Source organism: Lissotriton vulgaris, chromosome 8 (assembly GCF_964263255.1).
Source record: "Lissotriton vulgaris chromosome 8, aLisVul1.2, whole genome shotgun sequence".
Lineage (NCBI taxonomy): Eukaryota > Metazoa > Chordata > Amphibia > Caudata > Salamandridae > Lissotriton > Lissotriton vulgaris.
The window spans coordinates 1,207,591,715-1,207,617,983 of NC_141696.1; the positions used below are offsets into that span (position 1 = coordinate 1,207,591,715).

General features: G+C 45.6%; 1 protein-coding gene and 1 pseudogene across 1 annotated transcript in view; both read right to left on the reverse strand.

Annotated features, from left to right (window-relative positions):
- The window catches only part of EXOSC8 (exosome component 8), a 289,111-nt gene that overhangs the window by 27,212 nt on the left and 235,630 nt on the right, over positions 1-26,269 (reverse strand). The window lies entirely within an intron of this gene.
- Positions 13,129-13,377, reverse strand: LOC147698496 (centromere protein X pseudogene; annotated as a pseudogene).

Sequence of the window (26,269 nt, forward strand, 5' to 3'; positions counted from 1 at the left end):
TTTTATTTTGAAAAAAACAAGCTACTTGGTTGCATCTGGCAAATGTGGGTTGTTGGTTTGAGGGAGTGTTATAAAATAGTTAAAGAGCTCCTCACTATTCCTAAGTCTCACGAGAAGAATTAGAGGCAGCTTTGATTTTTTTATCAAAGAAGGAGGCCTGGGCTGCTTTTCGCGCCGCTTTATAATTATCCAGTATTTGGGTGTCTTTCATAGATTCACATGCCTGAATCATTCCCCGTCGTCGAGACGGGAGCCTCCGGTACATAAAAAAGTAATGTCCTAAGACATACATAAAGAGAATAGGTCTAAGGGTCTAACCTTAGTAACCTATCTAGGTCCTTATGCAGGAAGGACCAAATAGAGTAGGCTCCAGGGTCCCACCTTGGTAGCCTATCTGTGTCCTTTTGTAAAAAAAGGACCAAAACAAAAGGAACAACCAATCAGCTACTACCTCCCTCTAGAACCTTCCTGTGAGGAGCCTCAGTCTCTCAGATTTTCTACCGCACGTTGTGCTAGGGAGTCTCCACCTGAGTTCTCCTCAGGAATATCGTATTTTCTCCAAACTTCACAGTTTTTTCGACTTTCTACTATGGCTGACGTCAAGAAAAGAGCACTTTTCCGTCCCTGTGCCTCCTGTGGTAAACTAAGGCTCCACGTGGACGACGAACATGAGGAATGCCTGTATTGCCTCTACCCTCACCACAAGACCATCGACTGCAAGATTTGCCGTAAGTTCTCCGTCAAAACCCAGAAAGACCGGGAAGGGAGACTTCTTATCTGGCTGAACAGGCTCAAAGACAAACCGACCGACCTCATTTCCGAGGGTGGGAGCATGTCGGTCGCCTCACAACTTTCCCTGAAGAGGCCTAGGGCTTCCTCGCCTGGCCACTCAGCGACCCCTCCTAAGAGGTCTAAAAAGGCTTCAGAGGGCAAGCCTGCCGTATCTAGCAAGGACCTTCCTGTCCCTAGGAAGCAACCACTGCTTACGGTGACGACGGCGCAATCGGCGACCACCTCATCGCCTAAAACCGTCTCAACATCGACGACGACGGTATCGACGACGATGGCATCGTCGGCGTCCTCCTCATCGACGACTCTAACCTACTCGTCGTCAGCAGGACGACCGATTTCATCCTCCGCACCGTCGACGACAAGACCGTCGACGAGGACATCGACGACGGCACCGTCGACGAGGGCGTCGACGACAGCACCGTCGACGAAGACGTCGACGACGACACCGTCGACGAAAGTCACACCGTCGACGAAGCCGTCGACGAGGGACACTCCGTCGACGAAGGGCGCTCCGTCGACGGCGGCGCCGACGACGAAGCAGTCGACGAAGGAAACGCTGCTTAAAGCTCCGTCGACGAGAGGGTCGTCGACGGATGCACCGTCGACGAAGACTATACCGACGGCTACTGGTACCTGGAAAGAATCCGAGCTCTTGTCACACGCAATGGACGCTCAGACTTCCCATGTCTCCATTAGGATCACCAAAAGGCAGATCACTCCGGAGATGACCTCACCTAGTAAGGTCCAACAGCTGACACCATCCTGCTTCTTACAGGACCAGGAGCCGGAGGAGGAGGAGGAGTTTACCCAAGCCACTAGTCCTTCCGACCTAATTGTCAAGTGCCAGAGTACGGACGAAGAGCAGGAGGTTGAGGAATCGACCCCTCCAGTAGTGCCTACCCAAGTCCACACCCAGGTGACCCCAATGGTGTGCTTGCCGGCCTCATTGGTTGCAGACTTGAGCTTTCTCGTCCAAGACTACAAACTGCGGTTTCCGCAGAAAGCCACCCCTACTGTCCCACCAACCCCGCAGCCATCTGTGCCCGTTCCTGCACAAGGGACAAGACCTAGGCCCCCTCCACTGGTCCTTCCTAGGACACAGGACCCTGCTCAAGACCCTATCTCGTCCGAGGAAGAGGACAGAGAACATGAAGAAGGGGAAGTCCGAGATGATGATACGGACGTGGATGCGGACCAGGACTATGTTACTCACTCTCCAGCCTCTCCGGAGCCACAATCTTCTGAGTCTCCACCTGCTGATATTGGAGGTTTCCATAACCTCATGGAAAGGGCTGCCAAAAGGTTCCATATGTCAATGGAATCTCAGGAAACTGAATGTTTCCTCTATGACTTTAAAGAACCAACTAAGAAAACTACTAGATCGATTCCGATCATTGATTATCTACTCAAACAGGGCAAGCAGCTCATGCAATCTCCAGCTTCCCTACAGGTAATCGTACCCAAACTGGATAAAAAGTACAGAGCTACGTCTTCAGCTCCAGCATGCCTCACGGGTCACCCCAAGGCGGACTCTGTGGTCACCCAGGCGGCGCAGAAGAACTCGCGTAACCCTGCATCACCTTTATCGACACCACCAGATAAAGAAGGCAGGAAGTTAGATGCAGTTGGGAAACGCTTTTCCACTACCTCTGCGACAACGGTGAAAATTGCCAATTCCATCGCCCTTCTTGGGCGTTACAACCGCCAACTCTGGGCGGACATCGCGCCCTACATTGCCGACCTGCCGGAAGATGCTAAAGCGGAGGCACACTCGCTCCTCCTTGAGGGCCAAACATCGGCCTCAGAACTGATAGACTGCGCCATTGACGTGGCCATGACTGGATTCAGACAGCTGGCGGGAGCCGCTGTCCTGCGACGCCAAGGCTGGCTTAAAGCCACCTCTTTCAGACAGGAGGTCCAGACCAAGATCTTAGATATGCCCTATGATGGCGATCACCTATTCGGCGAGAAGATTGACGAAGCCCTCACTGCAATTAAAAAGGACACTGACACAGCCAGAGCCCTGGGCACTCTGCAATCTCGCACTCAGTCCTTTCGTGCCAACAGGGGGAGGGGACAATCCTCCTATAGAGGATCTTATCAAAACAAGTCCTCTTACTCTTACTCTCAGGGTAAAACGCAATTTCAACAGCGCCAAAACCAGTCGGGACGTCAGTCCTCCTTCAATAAATCGTCCTACAGAGGGAAAGGACAGAAGAGACCAGCAGGCAATCGACAATGACTTTTCCAATTGGCCAGCCCCTCCACCATCGCTTCCCTTGCGACTTGGAGGGAAGCTTTCCTTTTACCTTCAAAACTGGCGGCAAATAACGACAGACCGGTGGGTTCTACAACTCCTTCAATTCGGCCACTCTCTAGAATTCCTCTCAAACCCTCCTCAGACACCACCTGTCAAGCGTCCTCACAGACACCTGCGGCTGCTTCGGCAAGAACTAACATCCATGCTCCAGAAAGGCGCGATAGAAAAAGTTCCACACGCCCAGATGGGGGAGGGCTTCTATTCCCACTTCTTCCTCATCCACAAGAAGGGGAAGAAATGGCGTCCAATTCTCGACTTAAGAGCCCTCAACGTGTTTCTCAAGAAGCAATCGTTTCGAATGGTCACGCTACAGGAGATCCTGGGACTCCTGGAAAAAGGCGATTACATGACATCACTCGACCTACAGGACGCCTATTACCACATCCCTATCCTCAAGGGTCACAGAAAGTTCCTAAGGTTTGCAGTCGCAGGGATACACTACCAATTCCGCGTACTCCCCTTCGGCCTCAAATCTGCTCCAAGGATCTTTACGAAATGCCTTTCTCCGGTCGCAGCCTATCTCCGCCAGCAGGGACACCAGGTCTTCCCTTACCTGGACGACTGGCTGGTAAAAGCTCCGTCGAGAGCAGCCGCAGCTGCATCTTCCAGCGCCTGTCTGCATCTTTTCCGCCGCCTTGGACTGACCCTCAACAGGGAAAAGTCATCCCTGACACCAGCTCGAGTCATCACCTTCCTAGGAGCTACCCTGGACACGGATTGCACGAAGGCCTTTCCATCACAGGAGAGAAAGTCGAAACTCATCTCCTTGGCCAAGTCAGTGGCATCCAAACAGTCTCTGACCGTCCGCCTCTTCAAATCGCTCCTTGGCATGATGTCGTCATGTATCCTTCTCATCCCTCACTGCCGCCTAAAAATGCGCCCCCTTCAGGAAGAACTGTCAAAACAATGGACACAAGCGAAGGGATCCTTCGAGGACCGCTTACGAGTCACTCAACATCTAATCAACAGTCTACAATGGTGGACTTCAGACAAACACCTGTCGCAAGGACTACCGTTCCTGCTTCCGGCGCAACCACATATCATCACCACGGATGCATCCTTGGAGGGCTGGGGTGCAGTCCTACAAGAACTGCAGACCAACGGAAAATGGTCGCCACAGGAGTCCAAGCTCCACATCAACATTCTAGAGCTACGGGCGGTCTTCCTGGCGCTCCAATCGTTCCTCCCGCGCATCAGAAACTCCCCAGTGCTAGTCAGGACGGACAACACCACGACTATGCACTACCTGAACAAACAGGGTGGGACGCGCTCGCTATCTCTCTCTCGAGAATCTCAGAGAGTTTGGAACTGGCTTCTACAACATGGCATCACCCTCAAAGCCGAATACGTTCCAGGCAAGGACAATGTCCTGGCGGACGCCCTCAGCAGAGAACAGTCCCTATCCCACGAATGGGAGTTAGACGAGAGTGCATTGAACCACATCTTCACGAAGTGGGGGACACCACAGATAGACCTCTTCGCCACCAGGGAGAACGCCAGATGCCCAAGCTTCGCAAGCAGGCTTCCCCAACCAGGAACTCTAGGGAATGCATTTTCAATAGCTTGGCAGAACGTGTTTGCTTACGCCTTTCCGCCATTCCCACTGATACCCAGAGTAATCAGGAAAATGAAATCGGAGCCCTGCACTCTAATCCTCATCGCCCCATCCTGGCCGAGGCAGCACTGGTACACGGAGCTCCACCGTCTATCCGTCCACCCACCTCTTCGTCTTCACAGTCACCCAACCCTGCTCACGATGTCTCACGGGCAGGTTCTCCACCCGAACCTGGGCCCTCTGAAATTGTCAGCCTGGCTCCTGACTACCGTGAGTTCAGCCATCTAAACATCCCACAAGAGTGCAAAGATGTCCTGTCCAACGCCAGAGCTAACAGCACAAAAAAGACCTATACTCTCAAGTGGAAACGCTTCTGCATCTGGTGTGAAAAGGAGGGTCTACGCCCCTTCCGGGTCACTCCCCAACAACTCCTGCCATACCTTCTACACCTGGCGCACTCAGGCCTGGCCCATGCGTCCATCAAGGTCCACTTGGCAGCGATTTCTAGGTTCACTCGAACTTCTAGGGGCCCCTCTCTGTGGGCGGACAGACTCATTAAGCAATTTCTGAAAGGCCTCTTTAGGTCCTTCCCTAGACCAAAACCTGTCCCTCCAACGTGGCAGCTCAACATAGTTCTTCACCAGCTGATGAAACATCCCTTCGAACCTATCCACAAGTCTGACATAAAATTCCTGTCGTGGAAGACAGCCCTCCTACTTGCTCTGACCTCGGCCAGAAGAGTAGGCGAGCTACAGGCCCTTTCCGTCCAGGACCCATTCCTTCAATTCAAGGAGGACAGAGTCATCCTGCGTACCAACCCACGTTTCATACCCAAAGTCCCTTCGGACTTCCATCTTAATGAGCCGGTGGTTCTTAAATCATTCTTTCCGAACCCATCTACCCCGGCTGAGAGATCACTGCACTCTTTAGACCTTCAAAGATGCCTAAAATTCTATCTTGACAGAACAAGACAATTCAGGAAGTCATCCCAACTCTTTGTCGCATTCAGCAGGCCTAGGAAAGGCATGCCCTTAACTAAACAGAGCATATCACGATGGATCTCCTCAGCCATAACTCTCTGCCACGAGAAGGCAGGAAGACCTCTGGACTCACGGGCCAAAGCCCACTCCACCAGAGCCATGTCTACGTCTGCGGCACTATTTGCTGGAGTGCCACTCCTAGACATATGTAGAGCGGCGACCTGGAAGTCCCCGCATACCTTCACCAGGCACTACTGCTTGGACGCTGAGCTGACGAAAGACGCAGCAGTGGGCAGAGCAGTGCTTCGCCATCTATTCCAGTGAGGTGAGCCCTCCTACTTCCCACCATCCTTGACTGGTATGCACATTTCTTTGTTACTAGATTCTGCATGACATTGTATGCTGTTGTTTTTTTCCTACAGTCACAAATGTTCATTTCTTGCAGTAATATACTGTCTGTATCTTCACAGAATGTGCATATTGTATTGCTTGCTACTCTGATTCAGGCATGTGAATCTATGAAAGACACCCAAATACTGGATAAGAAATGCGTTACTTACCTGTAACTGCAGTTATCCAGTATTAGTGTCTTTCATAGATTCACATGCACCCTCCCGCCTCCCCTGGAAGGACTCACCTCTCTCTACAGGTTTACACCTATCCAACTTGGTGCGTACGAAAATCTGAGAGACTGAGGCTCCTCACAGGAAGGTTCTAGAGGGAGGTAGTAGCTGATTGGTTGTTCCTTTTGTTTTGGTCCTTTTTTTACAAAAGGACACAGATAGGCTACCAAGGTGGGACCCTGGAGCCTACTCTATTTGGTCCTTCCTGCATAAGGACCTAGATAGGTTACTAAGGTTAGACCCTTAGACCTATTCTCTTTATGTATGTCTTAGGACATTACTTTTTTATGTACCGGAGGCTCCCGTCTCGACGACGGGGAATGATTCAGGCATGTGAATCTATGAAAGACACTAATACTGGATAACTGCAGTTACAGGTAAGTAACGCATTTCGTCCTCATCGCTGATTTGTATTCTTCCTTGATGGTGGGGTCCCATTTTTTCCTCCATTTCCGCTCATGGATTTTGCAGATTTTCTTGAGGTTCCTGAGTTCCTGTGAGAACCATGGTGATTTAATGGTGGTACTTTTTTTCTTTAAGTCGATCTTAGGGGCGACTATATCCAAGGTAGAGGTGATCCAATTAGTGAAGTTATCGTTGGCTAACACAGGGTCAGGGTCTGCAGAAGGGGTAGATCGTGTCAACTCCTGTGTCCAGTCTTCAAGAGGTATTCTGGACCATAGTCGGTCCCGTTCTCTTGGGGTTTGCAAGTGGCCGGTGATTTTGCTAGTTTGCCACGTAAAAGGGATGAGAAAGTGATCAGACCAGGGGAGAGGGAGTGCAGGGCGAGCTTCAATTTTTGTGAGATTGGCAAAGAGAGGGTCCAGGAGGTGACCCTTAGTGTGGGTTGCCTCTGAGTTAATCAGATGAAGGTCAAGTACTTTTAATTCTGAGATAAGATCCCCAGCAATTTTATTAGTACTGTCCTCAAAATGTAGATTTAAATCGCCAAGCAGGATAAAATTAGGAGTCAAGGTACAAGATGAAGTGGTGGTATCCAATAGTGAGCTGACAAAGTTACCTGTGGTTCCCGGAGGACGGTATATCAAAAGACCTGACAGGGATTTATTGGGAGTTAGTTGAAGTGAGAAATGAGCACTTTCGCAGTCCTCTATCCCTCCTTCTTGTAGCCTGCAAGTGAAGGAATTCCTGTAAATAATCGCTAGTCCGCCTCCTATGCCTTTTATTCTGTTCTGATGGTGTATGAGGTAATCCTTGGGTAGCATACTCACAATATCAGCATCTGAATGAGGCGTTAGCCAGGTTTCCGTGAGGAATAGAGTATCTAATTGTAGGTCCTGAATGAGCGTTTTTATCTCTAACGCATGCTTGACAGCCGATCTGCAGTTCAGTAAAGCCAGACTGAGGCTGTTGGTTGTCTGGTTGGTGAGTATCTCAGGAGTATCGTTATGGAAGGTAATTAAAGGGATCGGAGTTGGGAGTGAATTTGCCACGCAAAATTGTAGGAGATAGTCCCTTGTGTGTCTAATTCGATGCTCGTACAAAACGGGCATAGTGGGTGGCCCTGTGCCCGGACGGGCCCGGACGGGCCCAGACGGGCGTGCCTTTGGCACGCCTTCGGCGCGCCGCCGGCGCGGACGTGCATGTCCGTTATTTTTATTCATGGTGGAGGGGGAGGGAAGAGGGTGGGAGGGGCGGTCAACTGGACCGTCGACCTTCCCTACCCAAGATGGCGGGTCCGTTCGGTGAGGCGATTAAACAGCGCCTGTCCCGAAAATGCTACCTGGCGAAGCAATCTCGCTGCAGGTAAGGGAAAGTCCGAGTCTAAAAACTGCTTTTAAAATATATACACTTTTTAAAATGTCTCGGCTCCAACTAACGGGTGCTCGGGGCGCGACTGCACAGATGAGCCTGTGCTCCTGTTTGTAATCCGGTCAGAGTGTTATTTTTAATTAATTAACAGAGTGCGCAAGAGAGCGCTAAGAGCCCCGGCTTTCCGCCTCAGGGTAAAGATTTTCAAGTTCAGCAAAAGTCACGAAGGTGTAAGGGACCGCCCTTAAGTATCCAGAGAGGGCGGGAGGGGCGGTCAACTGGACCGTCGACCTTCCCTACCCAAGATGGCGGGTCCGTTCGGTGAGGCGATTAAACAGCGCCTGTCCCGAAAATGCTACCTGGCGAAGCAATTTCGCTGCAGGTAAGGGAAAGTCCGAGTCTAAAAACTGCTTTTAAAATATATACACTTTTTAAAATGTCTCGGCTCCAACTAACGGGTGCTCGGGGCGCGACTGCACAGATGAGCCTGTGCTCCTGTTTGTAATCCGGTCAGAGTGTTATTTTTAATTAATTAACAGAGTGGGCAAGAGAGCGCTAAGAGCCCCGGCTTTCCGCCTCAGGGTAAAGATTTTTGTGTACATTATTAACTGTATTTATTCTGCCTGATACCTCAGTTTTGTATGTAATGCTCTGGCCTAAATGTTTCTTTTTGTATTGCATCTTACAATCCCAATAAAAATTTAAAAATTAAAAAAGGATGCTAGGAGAACCAGTGATGGTACTTCTTGTACAGACAGGTGATGGGGAATTAGGTCCTCTGGCTTGGCTTCATCTTTTAGAGAGTGTTTTGGTACGAAACCAGAGTTCTAAAGAAAAACAAAAAAAGTTTCTTAAAGAAGAACAGATGCTCTAGGGGAGCTGAAGACCTGTTGCTCCTCAAAAGAATGCACTATTGCTTTACTTCATTCTGGACCTTGTTTTACGGAAGAAGCACTAGCAGGCCTCTCTGGACTGTCAGTGTCGAAAATCAGGATCTAGTAGCTAAAATGGGGACCAAAAGTGGGAGGACAATGTAGTACACAAGTCTCTTGAGTTATTGTTCTAGTCTTTCTAGAATGCTATTACATGACCTGTATTCCACCAGAATGCTCTTAGGTTTATGTTCTATGTTTGCTGTCAAGTAAGGGTTTTATTCTTCGGCAGTTGCTTGTTGCCTCCATGATAAGGAGTCCGCTTTTGTCTCTTCCTTCATACTTTGAATAAAGGACATCTCAACTTACCTGCTGTTCCATGTTGCATCATTTACTACAACTTAGCGACGTTTTAAAGAACCGTAAGTGCAGCTCAGCAGTGAATTGATGAGGATTTCCTGGTTGAGAGGAAGCGTCACGATTCAGGCACTTTTAGGTGAATCTCTGCCAAATTGACCACGACGACAAGAGCGGACAATCTGCATTCCTTGCTCCAGTACTGAAGGAATTCTTATATTCTTTGTCTTTTTAGCCCGCGACATCAAGTATCTTCTCTGAGGGTGACGTACTTCTCGCAGCTGGGACGGTTGGTTGCCTAGCAACTCTGGGTCTTTGCTTCTCTGATGCACTTCACTATCCTGTGAAACATCAGAGTCTGTCTCCTAGCTAACACCAAGCACTACGTTGCTCCTACATCATTGCGCTACAAGGTAGCGTCTTCACGTCGGCCATTTCGCCTGGCTTCCCTTCGTTGTCATAACAACGCAGCGCCACAGAGTTTTTCTTCAGCATCTGAAGCGGTTTACTGTCCGATAAATAGCCGATTCCTTCGACGATACACACTCTCACAGTGTATCATATGTCTTACAACTCAGGTACTCTTCTTTACATTTCTCTTAGTCCCTTTTCGGCGATATTGTTCTGTTTGATTTCATCAGTTTCAGACTTTGGAGGTGAGGACGTCGAAGCAAGTCAAGCCTCGCTGTATGTTCTTTGCTCACCTCATTATTTTGTAAAGTTTTGCGTTATTTTTGGTCCTGCCTATAGTGAATTTGACTATCGTTAACAATTTTTCAGTCAAGTCTCAGTTGTTTGCACACTAATATATTGTCCTGTTTAGTCGTTCCTGCTGCTCTATATCTTCAGCATTACCTCTCAAAAATATTTCTGTTACTCTGCCACCTAATTTTTTACCTCAACCAGGCCAGCCAAGCAGACCTTGAGAAGATGGTCTGCCCTTGTTTGAGAATTATCTTGAGGCTCTAGATCCGAGGTCTTCAAACTTTTTTAGGTTGAGCCCCCCAGCTGAATTTATTTAGAGGTCGGGCCCCCCACCACTTGACAAAAAATTCTGTAACCTGGTATTCTACATAATCGATAGTCATCCGCATTTCCCAGTCCATATCTGGCTAATAATGATAAACACAGTAAGAGTGTTTAGAAAACTGCAGGTTTGCGAGTTGGTGCCTTGAAATAACAGAGGCTTACTACACAGTCCAAAACTACATTTTTCAAGATAACATGTGTGCAAATTGTTACTGGTTCTCCACTTAATTCTTGCAAAGCCTCCTCAAGGAAACTTCTGTGGTCAATAAAATGAGCACCATTCAAAGATCATGCTCTCTACTGAGAAGCACTGTCCAATGGCATTAAAAAAAGAATTCAACTCTGGCCATCCTAAGCAGCACTGTCCCATTCTCACCCCCCAGAAAAAACTCCCCATCCCTGCACTGCCCATCCTATCACGGCTTCTCTTTCATGAAAAAAAGCGGTTGACTCCCTCTGCCAGGCATTGAGGTAAGCAGTGTATTTGATACACAGGTTGTAGCCGGTGTCTTCCCTAGCAGAGATATTTAAAGACATAGGCAACGTGGGCTCTGGCCCAGAGTCCCAGCCTTTAAGGGGGACCCCGGATAGAGCCAGCTCTGTTCTGGAGAGAGTCTTACCCTGACTATCTTCAATCATTCTTAAACAGATTGTTTTAAATAGCATTTTCCTTTAATTTATGTTTACTGTGGTGATGTGTGAGTCTACTAAAGACATTTTGCAGACAAATGTGTTTAGGTTTCATGCAACACCCATAAAAAAAGTTTTTTTTAAGAACAAAACAGCACTGTACACACAAGAAATGGGAGGGTGTCACAGAGATTATTTGCAGTAATATTAGTGAGCTGCCGCTGTGTAACAATATTGAATACACACGTCACTATCCCTGAATATGAAATGTCAACACATTTAGAATTTGGACCAGTGTGCCAGTGCACGGTCAGTGACCAGACTGGAGAGGGCATGAAAGAGCTGAAACTGGATCATAAATTAAACGCTGTTCTGAATATGGCCCCCCCAAAATCCTTAAGATGTCCCTGTTCCCTGGACCTGGGAGTGAGGCAGGTGTCTTCTTTGGGACAATGGTAGTGGTCAGGATTTCTGGGAGCAGGTGAAGCATGTCGCTCCTCTGGGGTAGTGATTGGTACAAGTTCATCCCTGGGATAGACTTTGAGGCTGAAGGCTTTTTCCTTCACAGCCGATGAAAAGGAACTTCCTACTTCTAGAGTGCTCTAGACCCTGCATTTTTATCATAATGCTAGTGATTTGCTTCTGAAGGGTGCAAGATTGAAAATATAACAATAGGCCAAAGGATACCCAGTGTCTGAGATGTGTGACCTAGGAGGTTAATGTCCCCGCTGCTGTGCCTAAAAGGTCAGGTGTATACCACAGGTGGAAGGGTGCCCTGGGGGGTACATTTTAGTATGTTGCTGTATTTATGGGTGCTCTGGCGCATGATGCCAAGTCTGTCCCAGGATTGTGAAGATTGGAGAAAGGGGCTGTATTTGGAGGTGCCCCTCTGAAAAAGACAACCCTGCACCATATCTAGGTGAGGGACTAGGATGCGGAGGTTAGAGTAGGGTGCTAAACCTGAAGATGCAAAGCCTCTGCCTATTGTGCAATGGATGTTGTAGGGGGCTTTAATTAGGGTGTTTTATGCCTGAGGGTGCCAGGCTTAAATCAAAATTGCCCAGTGAAGTAACCAAACGTTTTCTGGCAGGGGGTTATAAAACTCCCAAATAAATAAATAATGGAACTAAAGAAAGAGGCAGGCATTAAGTGAAACAGTCAAAAATAGGATACAGGGAGTATGCGATGTTCACTATCCTGTGAAATCGAAAGTGAACATACTACTTTCAGGCAATCAGATGCCATATGAAGAAGGACTGTCTGTTCGCTTTCTCTTCAGATCTGACTTACCTGTTGGTGATTTTAAAATGCTCAAAGGCATAATCCTTCAAAGCGAGGCAGCGCGCAGGGCAAACAGCAGGAGTGAAGAAGTGCCTCACTACCAAAAGGTAGTAGTATGCAGGAGCTTTGTGCACGTAAATTTCACGGCACTTTCTGCCATCTATGGTGCTGTCCACTTCATTGGTGGCACGTCAGGGGTGACATTCCTATATGCTAATTGGCTGCTGGTCTCTATTCCAAAAGCCCCATTTGAAATGGGTGAAGAACAGGCGCGCAACGCCCATTGGACTTAAAGGGCTCCCCCCCCCCCGTGCCCCCCCTAAGACGCTTATTAAGAAATACTGTGCTGAAGAGCAAGCATGGCTGCAAGCTTAAAAGGACAAAGAAGAAGTCTGTGGCTTTGTGCCGGATAAAAGCAGGACAGTTTGCGACCAGAGGAGGGGAGGTGTGGACTGGCCCAAATTGGGAATGGGCGGTGAGCTAACTTAAAAGAAGGCAGTTTGGAGTGAAGCAGCAAGTCGCACAGCAAGCGAGTAAGGGACGCTCTGCGCTGAGTGGGCAGAGGGAATAGAAGGGTCCGCTGGTGGCCCCAATGCAGGGCAGTCTGGATAAAAGAAGATTATTCAGCTGGTTTAAGTGTGTTCGAGAGGCGCTGAGCTGGAACTTGCAGTGCAGTATGGATCAGGCAGCAAAACAACCCCCACGTGTGCCTCTTTCCAACGTGAAAGGGATATGAACCAATGGGTGGTTCTACCTGATGTGGTATAGGGCAGGGAATGGAGGTTTCATTCTGGCTCACTCTTCCTGTAGCGGCAGCCCTTCTTGACAACAGGCACTTTGGAACACTGCGAAGGCTGAACCCTGGAGAACAAGGTGAAAGTGAAACACTGCCACAGAATAAAGAAGTGCTGTATCCTTAAAAATCCAGAAACAACTGCGGTAGCACCTTCTCCAGATGTTCAATGTCAACAATTGGCACCTCCTCTGCTTCAGCCTGTCTTGCTGCCCGAGCGGCTGCCTCTCGGACGAAAACTTTCAGCATCTCAGACCTCAGAAGTAGAGCGTCATTACTGACCCGAATGTTATCATCTTTGAAATTGAGCTGTAGTAGCTTATTTACGGTCTCCTTTTTGAACTTGGGCCCTTCTTAGTTTTCGCGCTCCATCTCCGGTTTCGCGTGTCTCCGCTCCTCCTCACGCACCAAAGTTTCTATCCAACAAATGTATTTTATTGCACCTATATAAAAAAACGGAAAGGTCTTCAAGACTCCTATACTCCCTGCTAATTGGATGTTTACGTCACCGAATGAAGGCGGGATATTTCAACATTACTTCTGAATAGCCTGCCCTCCTTTTCACCTGCTGTTTTGCCGTCTCTTCACAGGTCTTTTAAAGACATTTTGCTTGTTAATTAGGCTTTGATGGTCTTTACCCCTTCTTAGGGCCCCTGCAGCTCCACTCTGTCTCTCCGCCGTGGGAAACAATGAAAGGTGACATTTTATGGTAGAGTGCGCCCCCCCCCTGAGATGGCGTTGCGCCCCCCCAGGGGGGCCCCACAGTTTGAATAACTCTGCTCTAGATGGTCAAGATTTTCCACCTAAGAGGGAAAAAAAGCACTTCTCTTAAGTACTCTTGGCAAAGAAGGTCAATGCATCTTTCGCTTTCTCCATCAAGCACTTCAAGCCAATGGGCACGCTATGCCTGACGAATATAAAGAAGCATCTGTTGACTAGAAGTGAGGTACGCAAAAGAAGAAAATTTAGTCATCAATAGATAGAAGTTTTACACCCAAAGCCAAAAAGCTGGTGAGTCCATCGAGGATTTTATCTTTAGACTTAGAGAAATGTCTATTAAGTGTAATTTTGGACACATGACAGATGAATTGATCAGGGATCAGCTCATAGACCAGTGCAACAATAAAAATATTCAGAACCGTCTCTGGGCAGCCAAAAACCCAATCTTAAAACAGCTATAGATTTAGCTAAAGTGGTGGAACAGTCTGAAGGTTGTATGAAAGAATTAGAAAAAAGGGCAACAAATAATGATGTCAATGAGGTATCTACTCAAGAACTACTAAACTATGATCACAATGATGATGATCCTAACACTATCGCGGCTGTCAAGAATAAAACGTTTTTAAAGAAACCTGCTACAAGCAACTCTAAGTCTGCTAATGTCAGAATGTGTAATAGGTGTGGAAGTACAGTACACACCTCAGACTCTAAGTTTTGTTTTGCATCTAAGCAAGAGTGTTTAAAATGTGGTCATATGGAACACTATGCAAGAGTGTGTCGGAGCAAATCTTGCTCTAATGTAGCCATGGTGCAGTGTTCTACACCTGATATCAATGAGAATGATAACATTTTGGTAGTGGAGTCTGACCCCATTACTGACCAACAATAAGACAAGCGGAAAAATAGACCCAAAGCTTTATGTTCATAATTGATGTCCAAGATGTATGTCTCATGGTTGATACCGTCTCAAGGTACACCATAATGCCCAAAGATCATTTTGAAGAAAAGTGGGGTGATATGCCACTTCTCCCTAAGGACATTTCCCCTGGGGGTTACCAAGGAGAATCTATTGACATTCTTGGATACTTTGATGCACATATCATGTTTTCTCACAGGCCTATTCAAGGTAAAGTATATGTGTCTAAATGCGGACCAGCCGTTCTTTGGTGGGTTTATCAATATGATTTTAGGATTATTGTCAACCCTTATACAGCCACACAAGTCATGGTCATTGAGGACGAGGGTTTGGATAAAATTGAGGAAGCTGGCAATGTATTTAGGGAAGAATAGGGTCAACTCATATGTTATTCACATCGCATTTTGATTAAGAAAGGTTCCATTCCTGTTCAGCACAAAGTTAGGCATGTCCCTATAGTTGTTAAAGAGTAAGTTAAAGGTCTTATTCAAGACATGTTCACAACAGGCGTTCTAGAACCTGTAAAGGCTTCTCCATAGATTTTGCCCATCATCAAGAAGGCTGATGGTAAACTCTGTTTCTGTGTGGGCTTGAGGTCCTTGAGTCAGTGCGTAGTTGCGGACACGTTTCCTCTACCAAACATCACAGAATTGGTCACTACTTTAAAGAGTGCAAAGGTGTTTTCAAAACTGGATCTTAGAAGTGCGTATCACCAGATCAATCTGCACAAAGATTCTAAGCATCTAAGTGCTTTCATTAAACCTCAAGGCACTTAACTAGTCTTCCTTTTGGACTCAATTCTGCAGCCAGGGTTTTCCAAAGAATGGTTTCCAACATTTTTGAGGGAGTAAGTAATACCATCTATTTCTAAGATGACATCTTAATATATGGTCAGTCGGTCGAACAACATAAGGCTTCTCTCAAGGTTCTTCTAGATAAACTTGCGGACGCAGGTCTCACACTCCGAATGGAGAAATGCAAGTTATTAGTTGATCAAATTGACTATTTAGGCTACACCATCATTGCTTCTGGTGTTCAACCCAAGAGAGACTTGTGCAGTGCCAACCATTCAGCTCCTCAACCCAAGGATAAAGACCAGTTACGTTCCTTTATGGGACTTACGGAGTTTTACTCAAAGTTTGTCAAACATTTCTCAGACAAAACTTCCTGTTTGCGTTCTTTACTCAAGCGGAGGGGAGGGGTGAGCTTATCATGGGGTGCTCTGCAACAAGAATGTTTTGATTGTATCAAAAAAGAAATTCGCAATGTAAATGTATTAGCTCCTTTTGATGAAAATAACAAGTCTATTTTAACTGTGGATGCTAGTGCTTCAGGCTTGGGAGCTATGTTATCACAGTCCAAAAGGGGGTCTGAACGTGCCGTTACCTTTGCTTCCAGAACACTGACTGATGCGGAGAAAAAACATTCAGTCATCGAAAGGGAAGCATTGGCAGCATCTTGGGCTGTGGAATATTTTAGAACATATTTGTGGGGGCATGACATTTTTCATCAGAACTGATCATAAACCCCTAGTTAAGGTTCTTTCCCCTGGTGGTACTTGGAAGGGGTCAGCAAGACTTGCCAAACTTGCATCAAAACTTTAGGAGTTTCAATATTCGATTGAATTTATTCAGGGCTAGAAGAATGTTCAAGCTGACTGCCTTTCTAGAATGTCTCTGGCCTGGCGAACTGTTATTGATCCATGTACTGCTGGGTGTGGTGAGGACATAGCTGTGGCTTCAGTTGAGGATGGTGTATTTGTAGGTGAGGGTGCATTTGAGGCATGTGTTTTGGAACGTGAAATGAATATTGATCACACTCTACAAGTGGTCATCAAGCTTTTAAAATTGGGATCCAGAAGGGAAAGTTGTGTTTCGGTCTCTGTACGACCTTATGTCAAAGTTCTTGATGACCTTTCTCTTAACAAAAACAATGTTTTAGTCAAAGGTGAAAAATATATCCCTCCTTTTGGCATCAGAAACAAACTTAACATTAGCAAATGAAGGTCATCTTGGTCAGACTTTCACACAACGCCGCCTCAAGAATCAATTTTGGTGGCCAGGTATTGATTCTCAAGTGGTTGAGTGGGTGGAAAGTTGTTCAATTTGTAAAGAAGGTGAGAAGCGACTTAAAGTTGGTCCCAAACCTAGTGATGCACACAAACAAAACCCAGGTTTACCCTGGCATAGCATCGGTCTTGATTTCATTGGTCCTATGGAGGCGCTACATGAAAAGGACAGATTTGCCATTGTTGTAGTTGATGTGTTTTCTAAGTGGTTGGTAGTCTAATTCACCAATAATGTTACCACTGCGAATACCATTACATTCTTGGGAAATCTATTTAAGGATGAGGGTATTCCCTCTGTTCTCATCACTGACAACAGCAATCAACTTGTCTCCAAGGAGATGCAAACTTTTCTCAAGAGTTGTGGGGTTTCTCATCATCGCACTCCGCTATACAATCCTCAAGGCAATGGAATGTGGGAGAGAGCTAACAAGGTAGTCAAAGGAATCATCGAAATGGCCTCCGCCAGTGGGTTAGTAGTACTGAAAATGGTCCATGAAATGCTGTGGGCCTATCGGACCACTCCTCTTGTTGATGGTCAACCTTTCCCTTTCCAGCTTATGAGAGGGCGGGCTCCCGGCTCAAAACTTGTCCCCTCTTGGATGAAGCCAGTTGTCACATTGCAGGGGAGATGCTCTGACCTTCCGTCTTCCTCAAACTCATCCTGTCCTTTCAAGGTTGGTGATCAGGTCAAGATCAAAAGCGGTAGGGTGGGAGACGGTTGTCAAAGTTCAAGGGGCTCTTCACAGTAAAAAAAAAAGTACTTTATCATTGTCTTATTCTAAATAATAGTGAGTGTTGGAACTTCAGACGGGTCCATCACAGAAGAAATTCACCAGTTCCTTGAGTAATAGTGGTTATCTCCTAGCTCAAATTATTGCGGAAGCTGCTCCTTTGGCCTCATTGGAGAGAGATCGTAGCGGTGGGTGTGGTGATTCACTCTTGTCTGGGAGTCTCTCAGTACGTGCTCCAGACCCTGTTTCTGATGGGGTTGTTCCTGCTCGTGCTTTGAGGTACCGCAGACCATCGGTCTATTTGCAAGACTATTTGCTAGATTATGTATATCTATTGTAACTTAGTGTTCGAGGCATATGAGCTGCAGATACTACACTTTGCATTAGATCGCCACCTGGTGTTGGGCTCGGATGATTGCATGTTGTTGTCGTCTTGGAAGAAGTCTTTTGTAGTCACAAGATAGGTGACTCCTCCCTTGGACGATAGTGCGCATGGGCATCGGCTCCATCCTTAGATTGTTTATTTTCCGGCACTGTGTTCGGATTAATTTTTTCTGCTCCAGCTCGAAAACTATTTTTCAAGTACTTCAAAGTGCAAAAACTTCTTAAAACCTTTACCCAACTATCTTCGATATCGACTAACATTGTTTCAACTCCATCAGCTTGATTCCGGTAGTCGACACTGGGCCGTTGGGCCTATCCATGCCGTGAGGCCTACACCTCATGGAAAGGATTCAAAGATGCCCCGAGTGTGGAGCAAAGTTTCCACACAGTGACCACCACGAGGTCTGCAACCTGTGCTTATTGCCAGAACACGACTAATCCTGCGCGTCCTTTCTATCCAAGAAAACCATCCTAGATCGGAGGGCCCGTCAACACGACATGCAGAGATCAGCTCCGGAACCAGTGGATATCTCCGACAAAGAGGTTCCGCTCATTCCCGAAGAAGATTGCGATGATTTCAAAATCTTATCAGAGGCAGACGACTCAGATGACTCCATACCATTGGGTCAGGGCTTAAGTACTACTGCCCCTGCACCACACACAGCACCCAGATTGAAGGCAAAGGTCAACACTCCGCCTCCGGGGCCCAGTCGCGACCGAAAAACCACTATGCAAGCCCCGTCATCGAGCCCGGCTCCGAAGAAAGTGATTAAGCCTTCCGGTAGCTCTTTACCGAGCAAGCCGCACGTGAAGATCCCACAAGCTCCATTGGCACCGAAACCGAAAGAAGTCTCGGCTCCGAAACAGTCGACTTCTAAAGACAAAAGGTATGAAGCCAGCGTGCGATGCCTCGAAGCCGCCGAGACCGGCTTCCACTCCGAAGCCATCGTCTTCGGTACCGAAACCGACAAGGCCTGATTCCGATGCACCCAAGCCCTCGAAACAGCCTACGACACCGAAAAACACCACCTTCGGTGCTGAAAACTACGCCAAAGGACACTGTAACACCTCCTTAAGCTAAAGACAAGCAGCAACCTCGTCCGGAACCGGAAAAAATCGGCGCCGACAAAAGTTCAAGGAGAAAACCTTTTCCAACCTGATCTTCTGCAAAAGAAGATCTACATTGACTCAAAAACAGGTGCTGTATCCACTATAACACAAGAAGAGGAAAGCAGATACAACACCCACACCTGTAGTACCTGCCAAGAAGAAGGACTCTGCCACATCTCCTATGCACCCTTCTTCTCCTATACTTCCTTCTCCTTCATCCCCTGTTCCTCTTAACGTTTCACCACAGATTTCTCCTCCACATTCTCCTCTTCTGTCTTCACACTCAGCTCACAATGATGAGGAGTATAATTTAGGGAGAGGGATAGACCCAGATGAGCCTTTCCCATACCCTGTAGATGATACAGACTGGGAGTACCCAAACCCACAGGATGTACCAGATATTCCTGACAGACAGTCATAACCATCAAAACCTTCTCCCCCAGAGAACATTGGTTTTGGACACCTGCTGAACAGAGCTGCCATTTACCATGGCTGTCACTATGCATTCTGATGAGGCAGAGGAAGATTTTCTGTTAGACACATTTGAACAATCGCAAAGGTCTGTTCAAATCCTTCCTATGATTTAGGGGGTCATCAAACATGCTCCGGAGATATTTAAAGACCCTGTACGTACTAGGATCCTAAACCCTAGAATTGAGAAAAAATATAGGCCTGCACCTGCAGATCCAGTCTACATTAAAGGACAACTACCATTAGATTCACTAGTTGTATCAAATGCTAGGAAAAGGGCAAACTCACAAACATCAGGTGAGGTACCCCCACCTGATAAAGAATCTAAGGTAATAGATGCTTCAGGCAAAAGAATAGCTGCGCAAGCTACCAACATATGGAGTATAGCTAACACACAAGCCCTCCTTTCAAGATATGATAGGGCACATTATGATCAGTTAGAGAAAGTACTAGAACATCTACCTGACCAATATAAGGTGCAGGCAAACGACCTTATACAAGAAGGCAAGCTAATTTCCAATGCCTCAATCAAGTGTGCACTGGATGTGGCAGACACTGCATCTAGAGCCGTCAACACTAGTGTCCTACTTAGAAGACATGCGTGGCTACGCATTTCAGGATTTAAACAGGAAGTGCAAACTACCATTTTAAATCAACCATTTAATCAAAATCAATTGTTTGGACCAGAGGTAGACAGCACTTGAAAAGATGAAAAAGGATACAGATACTGCCAAATCTATGGGAGCTTTACAGTCCACACACACTAAAAGTTCCTTTCGTCGCTCCTTCTACAGAGGAGGCTCCAGACAGACTGGAGCAGACAATAAAACATCCTTCAAATCTAACACACAAATATCCTCTAACAAGGGATATTTTAGAGGGGGATATAGAGGAAACAACAACAAAGGAAGAGGTCGGGTAGCAACAGTAATCGAACCTCTTCCACCACCAAACAATGACTTTCCTCTGCTCCTCCAACAGCATTCCACTCCTGTTGGGGGCAGATTAACACAGTTCCTACCTGTCTGGAATTTCATCACAACAGACAAGTGGGTAAGACAAATTATCCAGTATGGCTATTGCCTGGAACTTACAGCAACCCCTCCACACATACCACCCCGGCAGCGTCCAATGTCTTCAGAACACCTTACTTTGCTCAAACAAGAAGTTCTGTCACTTTTTCAAAAGGATGCAATAGAAATAGATCCTTTACAACAGCAAGGAACAGGGGTTTAAATCACCGTATTTTCTAATACCCAAAAGGACGGGACACTAAGACCAATTCTCGACCTCAGGCCCCTCAACCATTACATACAATCCGATCATTTTCATATGATCACTTTACAACAAGTGCTCCCACTGCTGCAACAAGGCGATTTCCTTACAACACTAGAACTAAAGGACGCCTACTTTCACATTCCTATGAATCCTGCTCACAGAAAGTATCTAAGGTTTGTACTGGAAGGCAGAACATTATCAATTAGTCCTTCCATTCGGAGTGACAACGGCACCAAGAGTATTCACAAAGTGCCTAGCAGTAGTAGCAGCACATCTCAGGAGATAACAAATACATGCCTTCCCTTATCTAGACGATTGGCTCATAAAAGCCAAGTCATTCAATCAGTGTGTTCAACACACACATCAGAGAATTCAAATATTGCACGGCTTAGGGTTCATAATCAACTACACCGGTTGGGGCAAGATGGCGCCTGCACGACCAGACGTGCAAGCCGTGTGAGCTGACCGCTCTCCCTGACCCACAGGGATCTGAAAGTACGCGAGGAAGATGTTGATTTAAACACACACGGATACGGAAAGACACGGAAGGAGAGGAAAGGAAAAAGAAAAGGAAGCGTGTTTGGCACGAAAGGAGAATCGTGTTGCAGCTTTGTTTTTTCTTACCTTGAGGAGAATTGGAGCCACGGAGAAGAGAACGGGGGAGAGAACGCCGGCACCGACGCTGATGCTGAAGGTGCTTACAGCGTTAACGAGGCTCCGCCGAGTTTGGTGGGCGGCAACCATCACAGCTGCTGCTGCTTGGCCCCGCTTCCCGCATACTGAACGCCACTTCAGAAAATTTTGTGAGAGCAGAGGAGTAACGAGAACGGCTCTTGGAATGGCTCCGAAAGGTTTATGAAAAAAGAGGGACCCTGAGAATGGCAGCACTGTGGTAGTAAATGGAGGTGAGAAGAGTACAAGGGGGACAGTGGCTGCAGCAGTAAAAAACGGGACAGGGGTAATTTCAGAAGCTCCTAGTCCTGCTAGACAAACGATATCTACCCTATTTTTAGCTGCAGAGGAGAAAAAACGAAAAGATGCAGCGCGCAGATCTCAGTCAGAGAATAATGTGGGTGAGATTGCTAATTTATCGGAGGGGCTACTGGAGGGTAATATGCAAAAACAAACTCCAATTATGACGCCACAAATGACTACTATATCACCCAGAAACTTGCTTCTAGACGCAAATATGGTAACTGGAGATAATATGGAACCTTCTAAGATTGTTGATAAATCAGCAGTAGAACACGGGACAGAAGTAAATATGGTTGAGAAAGCTTTTAATGCAAGAACAAATACAGCGGCATCTCACAAGGCAGAATCTGTTGATTTCTACTCTGTGACAGAGAATTCAACCTCTTCATGTGAAGACTTGGCTATACAATATTCCAATCAAATGCGTATGGAGGAAGTTGAAAGTGAGGTTGATGATGATGAAATTGATGAACCTACAGAGGATAGCCCTATTACTGTGAGCGGTGAAGGGGACGCCTCCATGACTGAGGGAGCTGTAGGGGGGCGTCTAGAAGGTCCAACCGGCAATATCACCTTAGATATGATATATCAAACAATTTTGAGCCATATGGACAAAACTGAACAAGAAAGCCTTAAAATACAAAACTCCTGCCGGAAGCTCCAAAACTCTATTCGCAGACTTGCAAAATCACAGGCAGACTTTGGGGAAAGATTTACGGAGGTTGAAACCAGGATATCTAATATTGAGGATGAACTGCAAAAACAGAAAGCGGTCACAGAAACGTTAAGTGCTAATAAAGAGGATATAGTATGGAAAATGGCCGATTTCGAAAATGGCGCACGCCGCAATAATCTAAGACTCATGCAAATCCCTGAAGGGAAAGAAGGCCAAGACTCTCGTAAATTTATCGTGGAACTTTTTCAGAAGGCTTTCCCAGATTTGAAAAAATGGGATTGGGAACGAGAGATTGAGCGCGCCCACAGATATCCGTTTAACATCCAACTTCGACCTGGACAGAATGTTAACAAACCGAGACCTTTTTTAGTAGCATTTAACAACTTTCGTGCCAGAGAAGATATATATATGCACACACGCCCAAATAGTAAAAGCCAGGGTGAAGGGTTTACCTTTTTCGCAACTGCGGATTATAGCAAATACACAATGGATACGCGATGGCAGCTTCGACAATTGGTGAATCAATTCCAGACAAAAGGAGCTCAGGCTTATATTATGAACCCTGCTAAACTTAAAGTTATATATAAGGAGAAGACTTCTTTCTTCACAAATGTGTCAGCAGCAAAGGAATATCTTCAGAAAATTAAGGACCCTTAGAGGGTAAAGTGACTGATTTAAATGTCTTAACTGGCTAAGGAATTTATTAGCAAAAGAATAAACACTTCGCTTGAAGTCTGATATAGAATGAGGTCACTTTGTTCTTCTGTACTTTAGAGAGGAACAGCTTAGTAGTTTAGAAACATAAATATAGATCAAAGGCTCTCGAGACTAGGATCAAGAATTGAAAGACTCAGATATACGGATATTGAACGTTTGTTTTTTTTGTTTTTGTTTTTTCTCTCTTTTCTTTTCTAAATACAAAATGGGAGAAGTAACCTGTGGGGGTACGGGGGGGGGGGGGGGGGATGGGGGGTGGATCGCTCATCTCCATCACCAGGACCAGGAGTCCGAAAGCCTCGGTAATGGAGGGGGGGGGGTGGAGGGGGGACAGGGAGGGGTTGGTGGAGGGGGGCACAGGGGTTAAAGGGGGTAAAATTCACGTTGGGTCCTAATGACAGTATAGACAAATCAAGCTCTAACAAGAGAGTAATAAATAAGGACAGGATGGTATACAGGATGGGATATATAGAAGTAACTACTGGCTACTTAAAGATACAGAGGATAGAAAGTCATTATAATGGGAAGTAACATCAAAATATGTTCTTTTAACGTCTCCGGTCTCAACAACATAAATAAAAGGAAAAGGATTGCATCTGAAATACGTTTTTTGAAACCAGACATATTGTGCCTGCAGGAGACCCACCTTCCCTGGGAGAAAAGAGGGTTGGCCGCTGAATTAGGATATGTAATTTTGGCTGCATCTAAGCAAACTAGTTTGATAAGAGGGGTAATGATTTTGATAAGACCAAATCTAGGCACACTTGTACGCAGTTTATCCGACAAATGGGGTAGATGGGTAATAGCAACACTAAATTTAGGAGATATATATATCACGATATGTTCTATATATGGATCTAACTTGGATGAGGGGGAAGTATTTACATATTTAAATTCTGAGCTGGCTAATTGGGATTCTCCCCTAGTGTTATGTGGTGACAAATATAAATTTGGCAGGGGGGGAATTAGAGGCTGGCCCAGAGAACTATAAGGGACGAAAACCTCGTGTATTTAAGGCATTATTTAATCTCACTCAAGATTACGCGTTGGTTGATATATGGAGCAAAAACTTTCCAGCATTACCTGGATATACTTATTATTCCTCACCACATAGAAAGTATGTCCGGCTGGATTACTTTTTTGCTTCAACCAGCATTCAATCATATACTCAGATTCAACTTTACCCTAGGGTAACTTCGGATCATTCCCCATTAATGATTAAGATTACCAAATTCGGTGAAAAGCGACAAAACAGAAGTTTCTCATTTGATAGAAAATTATGTTTAGATGCACAATAGAGAGAATATATGGGTAACTGGATAAGAGTTTTTACAGTGTAATATGGGCTCCGCAAATATTGAAGTAATATGGGATACCTGGAAAGCTTGTTTTAGAGGGGAGGCAGTGAGCTTTGGACTTTATAAACAACATTCACAACAGGGGAAGATGCGGGCATTGTATGATCAGCTGTCTAAAGCAGAAGAAAATCTGATAAAAGAAATAGAAAAGAGACAATTTGACCAAAATTCAGGAATGTGAGGGGATAATCGCCAAATGCCGTGCTAATATAACAGGAGTCTGGAGTGAGGATATAGCTAAGAAATATATAACGTACAGAAGATACATCCATGAATATGGAGAGTCCATAGGAAGAGCACTAGCTTTAAAATTAAAAATGAAGGATTCAGCTCGGCAGATTAAGAAAATGCAAGATCAAAATGGGCTAATGACTGAAGACCCAGAGAAAATAATGGAAATATTACTTCAATTCTATTCTGAACTATATACATGTCAATCTAATCTTTCCCCTGAAGATTTTTTACAAGAGTTAATAGTTAATAAATTAACTAACACTGAGAAAGAAGTATTAGATCAACCCTTCTCAATGGAAGAATTGGAAAGAGCAGTAAAAAATATCCCGAATGGAAAAGCAGCCGGGCCCGATTATATTCCAGGGGACGTGTATAAATGTTTTTTCGAACCCTTAAAATTTTTTATGTTGGAGACATTTAGAAAGGCACAACTGGGGAGGGCCCCACAATCCTGGGATGATGCTATAATTGTAATATTTCCTAAAAAAGGGAAACCCCCGGAACAACCGTCTTCATACCGACCTATATCTTTGCTAAATTGTGATAGCAAAATTTACTCAAAGATGCTTGCAAACCGAATATATAAGGTAATAACACCATTAGTGTCACTCAGTCAGCACGGGTTTATCCCAAATAGAGGGACCATATCACATATCAATAAGGTAATCACCTTGATAGATATCGCGGAAACTGAGAAAAGAGATTTGGCGTTGATATTACTTGACGCTGAGAAAGCGTTTGATCGCGTAGAGTGGGCATATTTGTGGGAAGTAATGCAAAGAATAGGATTTGGGGACTTTTTTAAAAGCAATTAAAACGCTGTATCGCTCACCTAACGCGAGAGTTACAGCAATCGGTAGGAAATCTGAGAAGATAGTTATTACAAGAGGTACTCGCCAGGGGTGTCCCTGCTCCCCACTTCTTTTTGCGCTATTTATAAATCCATTTTTATTAAAACTTTTGCAATCACCTTACATTAAACCTTTCGTTGTTTCATCTATACCCCACTCCGTATTCGCATATGCGGACGACATCGCTATTACTACTGTAGATCCAAGACAGGCTATGGCAGAGATTGAACGCCTTGCTCTTGATTTTGGAAATAGCTCTGGTTACAAATTAAATGCTGCAAAAACGCAGGTGCTTTGCTCAGATTCAGTTCAGTTTAATGATTATAGGGTCACTCATGAAGTGACATATTTAGGTATTATAATCAAATCTCATACACGAGAGATAGTAGAAACTAACTGGGATAAAAATATGTCTCAAATTAAACAATCTTTAGATAGATGGGGGAGACTTCAAATGTCTATAATAGGGAGAGGCAATATCATTAAGATGAACATACTAGCTAAAATCCTATATTTATATCGCAGTATTCCCTTAGAGATACCCATACATCATATATATAAATTGCAAAGTTTATGTACCAAATTTTTATGGGCACCCGGTAAAACAAGACGAGCTATGAAATGGTTGACTCTTCCTATAGAGAGAGGAGGGCGTGGGATTCCGGATTTTTTGCTTTATTATTATGTCTGTTTTTTAGGAAGAATGAGAATATTGTTAACGGGAGAACAAATCGAGGATCCGGCAGAATCCCCTTCGATATTTTACTTATTATTA